General features: G+C 43.1%; 1 non-coding gene across 1 annotated transcript; it reads right to left on the bottom strand.

Annotated features, from left to right (window-relative positions):
* Nucleotides 1-7,124: 7,124 nt before the first annotated feature.
* On the bottom strand, nucleotides 7,125-7,231 carry LOC141619787 (small nucleolar RNA R71). The gene has a single exon (XR_012531807.1). It is a non-coding gene; the product is annotated as a small nucleolar RNA R71 (small nucleolar RNA).
* Between the last annotated feature and the right edge of the window lie 6,219 nt (nucleotides 7,232-13,450).

Here is a 13,450-nt window from a genome sequence, read left to right as displayed (position 1 = left end):
GATAATGATCTTTCACAATTCGATAGCAATGAAGAAGTAATGATCTTTCATGATACGCAATAAAGGTTCATACCTCCAACATCAGTCCAAGACCGACAGTAGCAGGAGAAGTCCCCTTCTCCATCAGCTCAGGACGAACCATGGCCCTCATGTAGCGAGTGAGGATCGCAAAGCCAGGAGTGACCCAGTCCCACCGACCCTGGTCACTCAAGTTAGAAAGGAACGGAAGAAGCTTCGTTGACAGCCTCTCCCCCTTGTCTCCGAGGTAAAGCAAAGACAAGAACAACCAGAGCCATAGACGAGCCCTCTGCTCCGCAATACAAGCAGGAGGAGCAACCTTCCTCCCATCCATCATCACCGTCGCCGGGGTCCTACCCGCAAAGTAGTCCCTGACGTAAGTACTCAGCACCAACCCAGGAACGATGGTAGCACCCGCTGCCAGGTTCCAACCGATCGCCTCCTCGCCTCGGCCGAGTCCACTCTCATGGCCGTTGACGACCACATCACAGCCTCCTCTCCACACGGCAGACCGGAAATCATGCCAAAGTCCTCCAAAGTAATCCCGACCTCCCCGAAAGGCATGTGAAAGGTCGAGGTTGTATCCCAGTATCGATCGAGGAAAGCTCGAATCAGGCAAAGGTTAGCCCGAATCTTCCTCTCCTTGATAACCCTTCACGCTCCCACCAAAGCTCCAAAGGCTCCCAGCTCGATGATGGCCTTCTCCTCCTATGTCAGTCTCTCGTAGGCCTCCATCATCGTCGTATAACCGGAAAAGGACCTCATATTCCCGGCCTCCTATATCCATTTGACGCAAAGCTATCTTTAGCACAAAGCAAAAGAGGAATGAAACGACAAGTGAATAAGGAGAGGTGATAAGGAAATGGCAAGTTCGAAATTTACGAAACTCCTCGCCGTCCTGTAAGACAGGTGGCTCTATGCTGCCCAAATGAGATGTCGACCATCCTATTTCTCAGCCCACTCAGGTGCCCCCACTAGCTGGCAACCACCTCGTCCGACGTTGGCCCGCCTCGGGACCTCCTCGACAACCTCCTCGAAAACCTCCTCGACCAACTCCTCAAGAATGAGAGAAGGGTCGAAGTCGAAGTCCACTTCCATGGGAGCCCTCCCCGACTTAGAAGCAATGTCACCTGTAAAATTAAAGTAAATTAGGATGCGTCAGATGACGACAAGCCTCGGTGAGATTTTGTTTAAAGCCTTTTTAGTCCTGAAAACGGCCTTTTCTCGCCATCTTTGGCCATTTCTCTCGAAACTCAACCACTCATGTGGTAAATTGGGTCAAGTCAAGTCTAAGTCCAAGCCTAGTCATGTGTTTGAGTCGAAAATTCGGCAGCATTTCGCTATAATGGCAATTATGCCCTAGAAAAGTGTCCTGAAAAAGCCGTCACAAGTCAAAAATCCGAAATGTTAGAAAGTTTACCCGTTCCACAAGGATTCCAAAAACCAAATTTTATCAAAAATGGGCAATCCTAAGGCCATTTTCGAAGCAATTTTCGAAACAGCTGAGAAACCGTCTCAATTTCACTCAAATGCTCAATACTTGACGAAAATTCAAAAAGAATACATGGTTATGTTCCTAACATTACCAATTATCCATTTCTAATGTCAGTTTTACAAGGCAAATTCATTTGGGGGAAAAGCCCCAAAATTTTCGAAATTTTAGGTTGAAAACCCTAATTTTTTCCAATCAAAATCAAGCAAATACAAATATTAAAGCAAGAATGAGACACATACCTCAATTAGTCATGATTAATGGAGTGATTGGATCAAATTTTGACGGATTTTGGTTGGATTTGAGAGAGTCTAATAAGAATTTGTGTTTTGTTATTACGAATAAAACACGACTTCTGTCGAGTTTTTACTCAGACATGGACGAACTCGGGAAAGGACGCAGCACCTGTTGTGCCTCTTCCAAGAGTCGCAGCTCTTGCTGCGCCTCTTCCCAAGATCCCCTCCAGCTCAATTTTCAAACGTTCGTTATAAGTTCGTTATTTGTGGGCCCATCTTTGGTGCGCCTCTTCTCCAACACCATATATCATATATTTGGTCTATTGGGCATTTATTTTTGTCCGGGCCAGTATTTTATCTTCGAGCAGACTGTGAACCGTCGCAGTATTTTATCTTCAAGTAGACTGTGAGCCGTCACAGTATTTTATCTCCTAGCAAGGATCTTTTATCAGGACTTCGATTGCAGCAACGAGCGGATTTCTGACGGTGTTTCGACACGCCTCCATCAATACCCTGTTATTTTCCCGGCGAGAGTTCATGACAACCGATTGTACTTCTCGAGAGATAGAGTTCGCTTGAGACCGACGCAAGCAGATTCCCCCCAGCAGTTCCTACCGACGTCCTGCTATCCTCAATATTATCGTTCCAAGAAAGAAGTCTCAGGTATGGTTTCTTCTTATGGCTGGCGAGCCTTCTTACGTAGCCTAATGGACCTTAAACGACCCTCCCCGATAGTCGACAGACTCTAAAATGTTCCCGACGACAGGTCCTTGGTTTAGACCCCTTGAGCCGCCTCGCGTCGCCATAGTCGTGAGGTTGTAATCCTCGATTGACCTGATGGCTATACTTTGACTTTTGCCTTGTCCAAGCCTCAGTCAAAGTCGGGGCTCTATAGATACCTCATTTCTGCACCTCCCGCCAAACACCCGGTGATGATTGGGCCGCATGTTTGGTATATGGAACGATTTATGACAGTTCATAAGTTTATCGTCAAGTGATAGCTCAGATACTTGTGTCTATCCCTTGGTCGTCATCTGCGCGCCGATACGGTCATTTTGACAGTAATTATAGTTCATTTGGAGTCCGGGTCAAAAACCGCTTCATTTTCTAATAAACCGTTTAAAATGCCGAGTCGGAATGTTCTAGAATATTCCAGATATTTATTCCAAAATTTAATTTTATATCCTTTTGGTAAAATATATTCCGAAAATCTTATTTTAAGGAATAAGGAAGTTGAGATCTACCTCAATTCCATAAAAGAAACGCGGAAATCTTTCTTCCGCAGGAGGAAACCTCTGGGAAAGGACGCAGCACCTCCTGCACCTCTTCCAAGAGTCGCATCAGCTGCTGCGCCTCTTCCCCAACTCTTTTCTGCGTATTTGCATATTTTTTTCGAGATTTGTTTCCAAAGTCTGAGTCATTCCATAATCCCTCCTTGTGATTAGTATAAATAGGGATCTTCGTTCCACATATTTCTCACGCGAGTGTCCACCCTTCCCTTCTCTCTTTGCATTCTAAGACCTTGTTCTAAGCTTTCGACGCCTACGTGCTTGATCAATCGACCGCGTAAGCTCAGATCATTCTGAGTACCAGTCACGTTTTCATGTCCGACCAATTTGACCACTACACAAGCAATTAATCAATTTGTTTTTAAATCCTTTTTCAAGGGCACTTTCATATATGCATAAGATCGAGTCGAGTTATCACTAAAAGCCGATTTAGTTAAATCTCGTGACGCTAACATGTATGTCTGAGGGTGTAAAATCCCAATTTTATTTATTGTACTTTTTATTTTGTAATTAATGTACGAGTTTATTTCATAAGCACGTTCAAAACCGTCTTTAAAAAAACCATTCTTTTAAAACAGTATTTATAAAACCGCGGAGGACTGACGTTGAGAAGAAACGCAGCAGCAGCTGCGCCTCTTCGAAGAATCGCAGTATATGATGCGCCTCTTCCAGAGGCTGCCGCTGCTCCTGCTTTTCTTCTTCTTCCTCGATCTTCTGCAACTTTTCTATTTTCCTTATTTCTTTCGTTTCTTTTGTTCGTTTTAGTATATAAACCATGTTTTATTAATCCTTTTCAAATTATATCGTTTAATCTCGACTTAAATCCCTTATAATCAATATTTGCGGGTTTTCGTCATCTTATTCAAACCCGGATTTAAGAGGCTCGATTCATTCATATCAAGTCCCTTGATTTCGTGTGTGATATATGTTTTAATTCTGTTTTCTTCATCAATTATTAATCTTTAATTTACGCCTCTAACCTCAAGTTTGTATATAAACCCGTTTTCGACATCGTAAATAATATCTAACTTGTAATAATTCATTTCAATCCTGATGCATATAACCTGACTAAATCACTTTCATTCGAGTTATATATCAATAATCTATCCTAATCAAACAACCAACGATAACAATTAACGAGTATGACTTTCACAGTCAGAAACCAACTCAAGAACAGACGCATGAACTGATGCGCCTCTTCTAAAGGACGCAGCAGATGTTGCGCCTGTTCTGAGGTGCTTTCTGCCTCTGAACTCGTATTGTTTTGACGTAGGCATTCTAATTGGGTTTTAATCGACTATTATTCTTATTATCACCATAATTCGACATATTTTCCATATAATTCATATTTTCCATATTTTCTATTTTATTTTTATTTCCTTTTTTTATTTCTTTTTTTTTTCCTTTTTATTTCCTTTTTTTATTTCCTTATTTTTATCTTCCTAATTTATTTTATTTCCTAATTTCACTTTATTTCCTTATTCTTCCAATTTCCTTATTTTTCTAATTTCATTATTTTTTCTAATTTCTTATTTCTTTTAATTTCCTTATAACTTCTATTTTCTTTTATCTCTTTATTCTTTTCTTTCCAAATCCTTTTTAAGCATGTTTATGACTGATATGTGGTTATTTTTCGCCATTTCACTTCCCTTTTCTCATGCATTTTGCCTTCTTTAGCGCGTTTTTAGCTCACTCTCGCCCGTGTTTTGCCCTTTATTCCATGAACCTCGATATTATGACTCCCCGTACTCTTTTGTAGGGAATTGGCCTTGGAAAAGGCAAGATGGAATGAAGACCGAGTGAAGGAGCTAGCTCGTGTTGGCTTGAGAAGAAAAGGAGTTGAAAGAGGCTGAGAAGTGTGTTCTGCCGGCACACCGGCAGCCGGTCCTGCCACCGGCAGAACACCCCACAGACATTGCCAAGAGAAAAAGGAAGGGAGCTGAAGACTATGTTCTGTCGGCAGACCGGCAGTCGGTCCACCGGCAGAGCACAACAGCCTTGAATTAAAGATAGAAGAAGAAGAAAAAGAGCAATGGTCTCGCTACCGGTACATGCACCGGTAGCCGGCCAACCGGTAGAAGACGCACCAAGGAAAGGAATTGGAGTATAGAAGAGTGTGTTCTGCCGGCAGGCCGGCAGCCGGTCCACCGGCAAAACACACATGCCAGTTATTTTCCCAAAATTCCAACTTCAAGTTTTCAATGGCCTCGATACCGGTAGGCGAACCGATAGCCAGTCCACCGGCAGAACGCAGCTGCTGCGGATTTGGGCTTTATTTCCTCTTCCTTTCTAATCCAATGAAAGACTATAAATACCCCCTCCCTTAACCATTTGCACACACAACCCTAGATCTGAAAACTTTCCCTAATTTATGTAATCTTTCCTTAATCAAAGCACTAATCTTTCCATAATTAATATTAATCATTTAGTAAAATTAGCGTAGTAGTAGTTATTGTCAATTGTTTACATTTTGTTTTTGGGTTGTATTGGAAGATATTGAAGGATTCTCTTCATTTATTCAATCAAAGCAACCATCTTTACTCATTGTTGGTATATTTCTCCTCTCATTTACTTTTTTAGTCAATTGTTTACATTTCAAGTTGTCTTTTTATAGTTGTTTGAATTTATATCATGTCATCTCTTTTGATTACTTGTTTTTATACCTTTGTTTGTATGAACAATTTGAACATGAGTGAGTAGAAATCCTTCTAGGGTTTAGGGGGAGTCTTAATGGAATTGATGGGCATGATTGTGTGATTATTTGAGTCTTTGGTGAAATTGTTTATCTTTCTTAATCTTGCACACAAGGTGTTTGATGATTTGCATGAGTGAAAGCTTGTGCCTTTTTTCATTGTTGCTTAATCCTTCCATTGAATGAAAGTTTGTGGTGGTCTTATTGTTTACTTAAGAGAGGTGTGATTCTTAATGAAAGTTATTGGTCACCCTTAGGATAATCAAGACATTGATTCATCATCCTAGGATAAACTCTCACCATAGACCTTTTAAATCATCATGTTGCCCCTTAAACCATTTAGATGAACCCGAAAACCCTAGCCTTTAATCAATCGTATACATTTCCTCTCAATTGCTTGCATTAGTTACATCTAGTAGTTTAAATCAACTCCTTTCCTTTCATTTTTGACTAGACTAGACTCCCAATTAAGCTGAGTAGAAACCCCTCTATCCTCGTGGTTCGACCCCGATTTATACTACTAAATTGGGTTAAAATTATTGTTGGTGATAAGAGACTCGACCCTACCTACATCTTACTCATCAAATGGCGCCGTTGCCGATGATGGCGTTAGGGTATATTTAGTTTATTAAGAGTCTTTGCTTTAGTTATATCTCACTTATTAGTTTGTTTTAGTAGTTGTGTGCTTCATTGTACGGTGTGTGATTTCTTGCCCTCCCCTAGTGTGTAAAGACACTAGGAGACTAACGGTTTGTCGAGTGCATGCCTAGAAGGAACCATCAAACTCTACTCTTCAATTCCGACCCCGAAAGGCTTTTTAGGACCTTGAGGACAAGGACACTTGATAGAGTTCGGAACCTTCCTCAAACAAACATAGACCAACCAAACCCACACACCCTACCAATCATTGATACCACAACCCCACTTCAACCAAATAACACAATTGAGATCCCCATAGAAAACCCCTTTCACAACTTTCCACTTCCAAGTCCACCACAATCACCACCCCCTCATATACCAAATCCACCACCACAAATGGCTCTACGAGATCACAACCGGCCTAACCATAATGATTCATGTAAACCTATTAATTTTGGCACTTTGGCTCCCAACAACTTTGAGATGCATCCCGCCTAAGTTGGGTTGATCGAGAAGAATTTGTTCGGGGGCATATTAAAGAAGATGCCCATGCTCACCTACGAAAGTTCAAGAGGAAGGTCTCAATGATGAAGAAGAACGGGGTATCCGAGGACACTCTAAGGATGATGTTGTTCCCATTCTCTTTGACGGGTAAGGCGGGCCGGTGGTTGAATATTCACCCTCCGGATACATTCACAACATGGGATGCTTTAGCTAAGGCGTTCATGGCCAAGTACTATCCGTCCTCCAAGACCGCCATGCTTCGTAATGAAATTCATACTTTCCAACAAGAAGATGGGGAATCCTTGGGTGAAGCTTGGGATCGATACCAAGACCTTATTGCAAGTTGTCCTCACCATGGGATCCCGGAGTGGTACATCACCCAAACCTTCTTTCAAACATTGTTGCCTAGAACTAAAGAGATGGTAAATGCCTCCGCGGGGGGAGGATTTGATCCTTTAGGTGATGAAGAAGGCACGGCACTAATCAAGAAGATGGTAGACTCGGAAGCAAATTATGGCTCAAGAGGAAACATGCTTAGGAGAAATGGCAAATTTCCTAAGGAGAACTCTTCTAATGCAAATGCCGAGACAAATGCCAAGCTTGATTTTCTCACCAAGCAACTTGAGAAATTTCAAAGGAACCAAGTTCACCAAGCCACCACCTCACATGGTCCACCCATGGAAGAAGTAGCTCAAGTTTTACCTTGTGAGCTTTGTGGGGGGAATGGCCACACTTTTGACATGTGTGCCAACAACTATAATGGTGGGTACGAAGAAAATGTCCAAGATGTTAATGCTTTCCAAAGCTACAACAATAATACTAGACCACCAAGACCCCCCTACAACAACCCCAATGTCTACAATCCAAACACTACCTTCTACCATCCGGGTTTAAAGAACCATCCCAACATTAGCTACAAGAATACCATTGTTCAAAACCCACAACATCTTCAACCACAAACCCCAAATAATCCACCCGGCTTTTCTCAACCAAGGGGAGGATACTCCAACCAAAGAAATAACCCCGGAAATCAAAACCAATGGCCAAACAACAATCAAAACCAAAACTACGGCAACCAACCTCAAGGTTACCAAGATTTTGGAGACAATCAAAACAACCAAGGGTTATATCAAGGGAATCAAGTGAATCAAGCTAATCAAGGATTTGGGCAAGGGTATGCTCAAGGGTTTCAAGATCAAGGGCAAGGGCCAAATTTCAACAACAATGGTCCTAGAGGAAATTTTCAAGGGGGACAAAACAACAACCAAGGCCCCTACACTCGGTATGACTATGGTTTCCCTTTACCCATAGCCAACCAACCTTATCAAGAACCCCAAAGTGAACCCTCCCAAAATGAACTTTTGAAGATGATAAAGAACATGCAAATGCAACATAGCCAAGAAATGGCTAATCTAGCAAAGGCAAACCAACAAGAACAAGTAAACTTAAGGGCTACCTTCCTTAAAGATATGAGGGAAATGGAATCAAGGATGGCCTCTCATGCTATGGCTAACCCTCAAAGGCTGCCCGGTGGTCTATTAGCCCAAGGACAAAGTTCCAAGGACGCCTCAAATAGCCACCATGGTCATGCGGTAGTTTTGAGGAGCGGTGTAGAGCTTGAGGACCCCTACAAAGATCTTGAGGTAGAAGTTGATGGGGATCCAAAGTGGAATAGGATGGAAATGAGTGGTGAAAAAGATAACCCGTCCTTAACACCGTCGGCTAGAGTAAGTGAAGCCAAGAAGGGTAAGAAAGCTTGTGAAGAGTCTTCAAGTGGGGGAATTCAAGTGGAAAAAGATGTTGATGGATATGTGGAAGACCTTCCTTATGAGGAATAAGCAATTGAAGAAGTACCTTTGCAACACACCAAAAAGGTAACAAAGAATTCGGTTCCTCCAAAGGTATCTTCCAATTCTCAACTTGTGTCTAATATTCCTTATCCCACAAGAGCCATTAAGAGTAGGGAAAACTTTAAGTATGCCAAGTTTTGTGATATGCTTGAGAGACTTGAAGTCACCCTACCCAAAATATTTAGAGGAACACACCAAAAATTATGAACATGCCAACGTACTCAAAATTTTTAAAAGACATCTTGACCAAGAAAAGGGTTTTGGGTGACCAAGAGATAGTGGCTATGGAAGAGGCATGTAGTGCTCATATCCTTAACAAAATGCCCACTAAACTTGGTGACCCGAGAAGCTTTTCAATCCCATGTGTAGTTGGTGGTGTTCCTATATCAAGAGTTCTTTGTGACTTGGGAGCAAGTGTGAGTGTCATTCCTTTAAAAGTTGCAAAGAAGATTGGCATTCAAAATCTTGCTCCTACTACCATGACTCTCCAATTGGCGGATAGGTCCGTCAAGCGCCCTTTGGGGGTGCTTGAAGACGTGCCCGTCAAAGTTGGAAATCTTTTAATACCCGCCGATTTTGTTGTCCTTGACATCCCGGAGGATAGCCATACCCCCATCATCCTAGGTAGGCCATTTTTGGCTACCATAGGAGTGCTTATTGATGTCAAGAATGGGCGGCTAACCTTCCAAATTGAGGGCAACAATGTCGAATTTAACCTCCCACATTTGATGAAAGGACCAAGAGTTGAAAGGTTAAGCACTATTGAGGTGATTGACCAGGTAGTGCATGAAGTAGCCCGAGAAGAGGCGGAAATGGAAGAGGTTTTTCAAATCTCCTTGCGTGATGAAGCTATGAAAGAAGATCATGATGTGGATGAAGAACTTTTGAAGAAAGTGGAGGGCTTTCTCCCTCCAAAGGTACAACTCAAACCTTTACCTCCCTCACTCAAGTATGCTTTCCTTGGTGAGGGGGAGACTTACCCCGTGATCATAAATGCTAATCTAAGTGAGTCGCAAGAAATGAAACTTTTGCAAACCTGGATATAGCATTGATGACATCAAGGGGTTAAGCCCGAGTTTGTGCATGCATAGAATTGTCTTAGAAGAGGGGAGTCGACCCAAGGTAGATGGTCTTAGAAGGATAAACCCTAAAATGGCCGAGGTAGTTAAAAATGAAGTTTTGTAACTACTTGAGGCCGAGATTATCTATCAAATAACGGATAGCAAATGGGTAAGTCCGGTTCACATGGTACCAAAGAAGGGAGGGGTGACCATGGTTGAGCAAGAAGACGGGTCCACCCTACCTACTAGACCGGTGACGGGATGGCGAATGTATATCGACTATAGGAAACTTAATGCCGCCACCCTTAAAGACCATTTCCAAATCCCCTTTATAGACCAAATGCTCGAGAGACTTGCGGGTCATGCATATTATTGCTTTCTAGATGGTTACTCCGGGTTCTTCCAAATCCCCATTCACCCGGAGGACCAAGAGAAGACGACCTTCACTTGTCCCATAGGGGTCTATGCTTATCGTAGGATGCCATTCGGGCTTTGCAATGCGCCCGACATCTTCCAAAGGTCCATGATGGCAATCTTTTCGGAATATCTAGAGAAAAGTATGGAGGTTTTCATGGACGATTTTAGCGTCCATGGAGACTCATTTGATCATGGTCTAGTCAATTTGACGAATGTGTTGAAGAGATGTGAGGAGCACAACCTTGTCCTAAATTGGGAAAAATGCCATTTTATGGTAGAGGAGGGGGTTGTACTCGGTTACATTGTCTCTAGAAGGGGTATTGAGGTTGATGGTGCTAAGGTTGCCGTCATAGAAAACTTGTCACCTCCTTCCAATGTGAAGGGAGTGAGGAGTTTTCTATGCCACGCCAGATTCTATAGGTGTTTTATTAAAGATTTTTCAAAGATAGCAAAGCCATTAACTTCGTTACTCCTTAAAGATGTTTATTTTGTATTTGATGAACCTTGTCTTGAGGCTTTCCATAGGTTGAAGGAAGCATTGGTCACGGCTCCAATAATCCGGGCTCCGGATTGCAACCTCCCTTTCGAGATCATGTGCGATACATCGGATTTTGCGGTTGGTGCGGTCCTTGGGCAAGTGGTTGACAAGAAGCATCATGTCATCTATTACACAAGGAAGACCCTTGACCAAACACAATGTGGCTATTCCATGACCGAAAAGGAGATGTTGGCAATTGTGCATGCCGTTGAAAAGTTTCGGCAATATCTAGTTGGGTCTAAGGTGGTGGTTTACTCCGATCACACCGCCTTGAGACAATTAATGGTGAAGAAAGATGCAAAGCCCCGACTCTTGAGGTGGGTCTTACTACTCCAAGAATTCGATTTGGAGATTAGGGATAAGGCCGGGTCGGAAAACGTTGTGGCCGACCATTTATCAAGATTGACCATTGAGGATCATGGAATTCAAGACAAGAGTGGACCTATCAATGAGTGGCTAAAGGATGATGGGCTCATGGAAGTTAGCTCCAAAACTCCTTGGTTTGCGGATCTTGCAAATTACATTGTGAGTGGTTTCATACCGGATGAGATGGAGCCAAGGGAAAGGAGGAAATTGAGACATGATGCCAAGCAGTACTTTTGGAATGATCCCCACTTGTTTCGCAAGTGTGGGGATGGAATGTTCCGAATATGTGTTTCTACAGAGGAGGGCTTGGAGATTGTTGACCGGGTCCACAATTCCGCTTATGTGGGATATTTGGCCACCTCAAGAACCACTGTCAAGATCCTCCAAGGTGGATTTTATTGGCCCTCCATGTTTAAGGACATCCACTACTTAGTGAAATCGTGTGATGCTTGCCAAAGGGTTGGGAACATTGGCAAAAGAAATGAAATGCCCCTCACCAACATATTGGAGATTGAGCTCTTTGATTGTTGGGGAATCGACTTCATGGGACCGTTTCCCAACTCTTGTGGGAATGATACATCTTGATAGCGGTGGACTACGTGTCCAAATGGATTGAAGCGGTGGCCTCCCCCACCAATGATAGCAAAGTTGTGATGAAGCTTTTCAAGGGCACGATATTTCCAAGATTTGGGACCCCAAGAGTGGTCATAAGTGATGGCGGATCACACTTCCGCAAAAGTACTTTCAAAGCTCTACTTGAATCACATGGAGTGCGGCATAAAACCGCCCTTGCCTACCACCCTCAAACTAGTGGGCAAGTGGAGGTTTCTAACCGTCAAATTAAGGCCATATTGATGAAAGTCACAAAAAATAGCCGAAAGGATTGGTCACAAAAGCTTTCGGATGTGCTATGGGCATTGAGAACTGCCTACAAGACACCCCTTGGTACCACCCCCTATAAGCTTGTGTATAGGAAAGCTTGTCATTTGCCCGTTGAACTAGAACACAAGGCTTGGTGGGCTCTCAAGGAGATGAACTTTGACTCTGATGCCGCCAGAGAGGTGCGATTTCTCCAAATGAGTGAGCTTGAAGAATTAAGGATGGAAGCTTATGAGAGTTCTAAAATCTACAAGGACCAAACGAAGAAATGGCAAGATGGCAAGATCGTGGAGAAAGATATTAGTGTGGGAGACCTTGTTCTCCTCTTCAACTCCAAGGTTAAGGTGTTCTCGGGCAAGCTTAAATCAAGGTGGTCGGGACCCTTCAAGGTGATGCAAATTTTCCCTTATGGCGCATTTGAACTTTGGAGTGAAGAAGGTGGAACATTTTTAGGGTCAATGGTCAACGCATCAGGCGTTATTATGATGGTGACAACAAAGGACCGATTGAGGTGCTCTACCTCGGGGAACCCCTCCCCGAGGAGAGGGCAAATTTAAATTTTTGAACAAGAATTGGTTTGGTGGAGTTCCACAAGCACCACTATTTGTAAATAGCATGCATTATTAAATAGATAATGAGAGATTTTGGAAGCACATTTTGTCGACTTTGGATTGGTGACGGAAGTCATTTTGGAGGAAAATAAGTCTTAATTTCGTTTGACCCGAAATCCCGACATGATGCATCGGCTTGATAGTGGAAAACACGAGTCCCGAGGTCAAACGAATATTTCGATTTTCAAGTTAGTGCAAACTTGGAGAAGTTGGAAAATTGATGAAATGAGCTGAATGTTGTGCTCTGCCGGTGGACCGACAGCCGGTTCGTCCATCGGTAGCGCGCACAAATTGTTTGTAAATAAATTGAATTGGAATTGTGTCCTGCCGGTAGGCTGGCAGCCGGCTCATCGGCAGGGACAACATTGTACTTGGGAAATTGAAGAATGCTGCAGCAAGAGTGTGTTCTGCCGGCAGCCGGCCCACCGGCTGAACACACATAAAGAGTTTAGTAATTGAGAAAGAGGAGTGTTCTGCCGGCAAGCCGGCAGCCGGCTCCCCGGCAGGACACACTGGTCAGGGGGTCAAAATGTTTAAAACTGAATTGGGGGAGTGTTCTACCAGCAGCCGGTTCGTTCACCGGTAGCGAGAACAAGTGAAGTTGAAGGAAAATTCGAAAAATTGAAAAAAGGGGAGGTGTGCTCAGCCGGCAGACCGGCTGCCGGTCTGCAGACCGGCACAACGCAGCATCAGACCTTAAAATAAAACACGAGAAACCCTTTATGTTTCCTCATTTCTTCACTTCTCTCCTTCATTTCTCCTTTATTTTCCCTCAAATCTCCTCCTAACTCCATCAAAACTCACCCCATCTTCACCCCATATCAATCAAAAATCAACCCATCCTCTTTAATCTTCAAT

The sequence above is a fragment of the Silene latifolia genome, chromosome 1 (assembly GCF_048544455.1).
Source record: "Silene latifolia isolate original U9 population chromosome 1, ASM4854445v1, whole genome shotgun sequence".
Lineage (NCBI taxonomy): Eukaryota > Viridiplantae > Streptophyta > Magnoliopsida > Caryophyllales > Caryophyllaceae > Silene > Silene latifolia.
The sequence above is the reverse complement of the archived record's forward strand: the minus strand, read 5'-3'. Positions and strand labels throughout refer to the sequence as shown.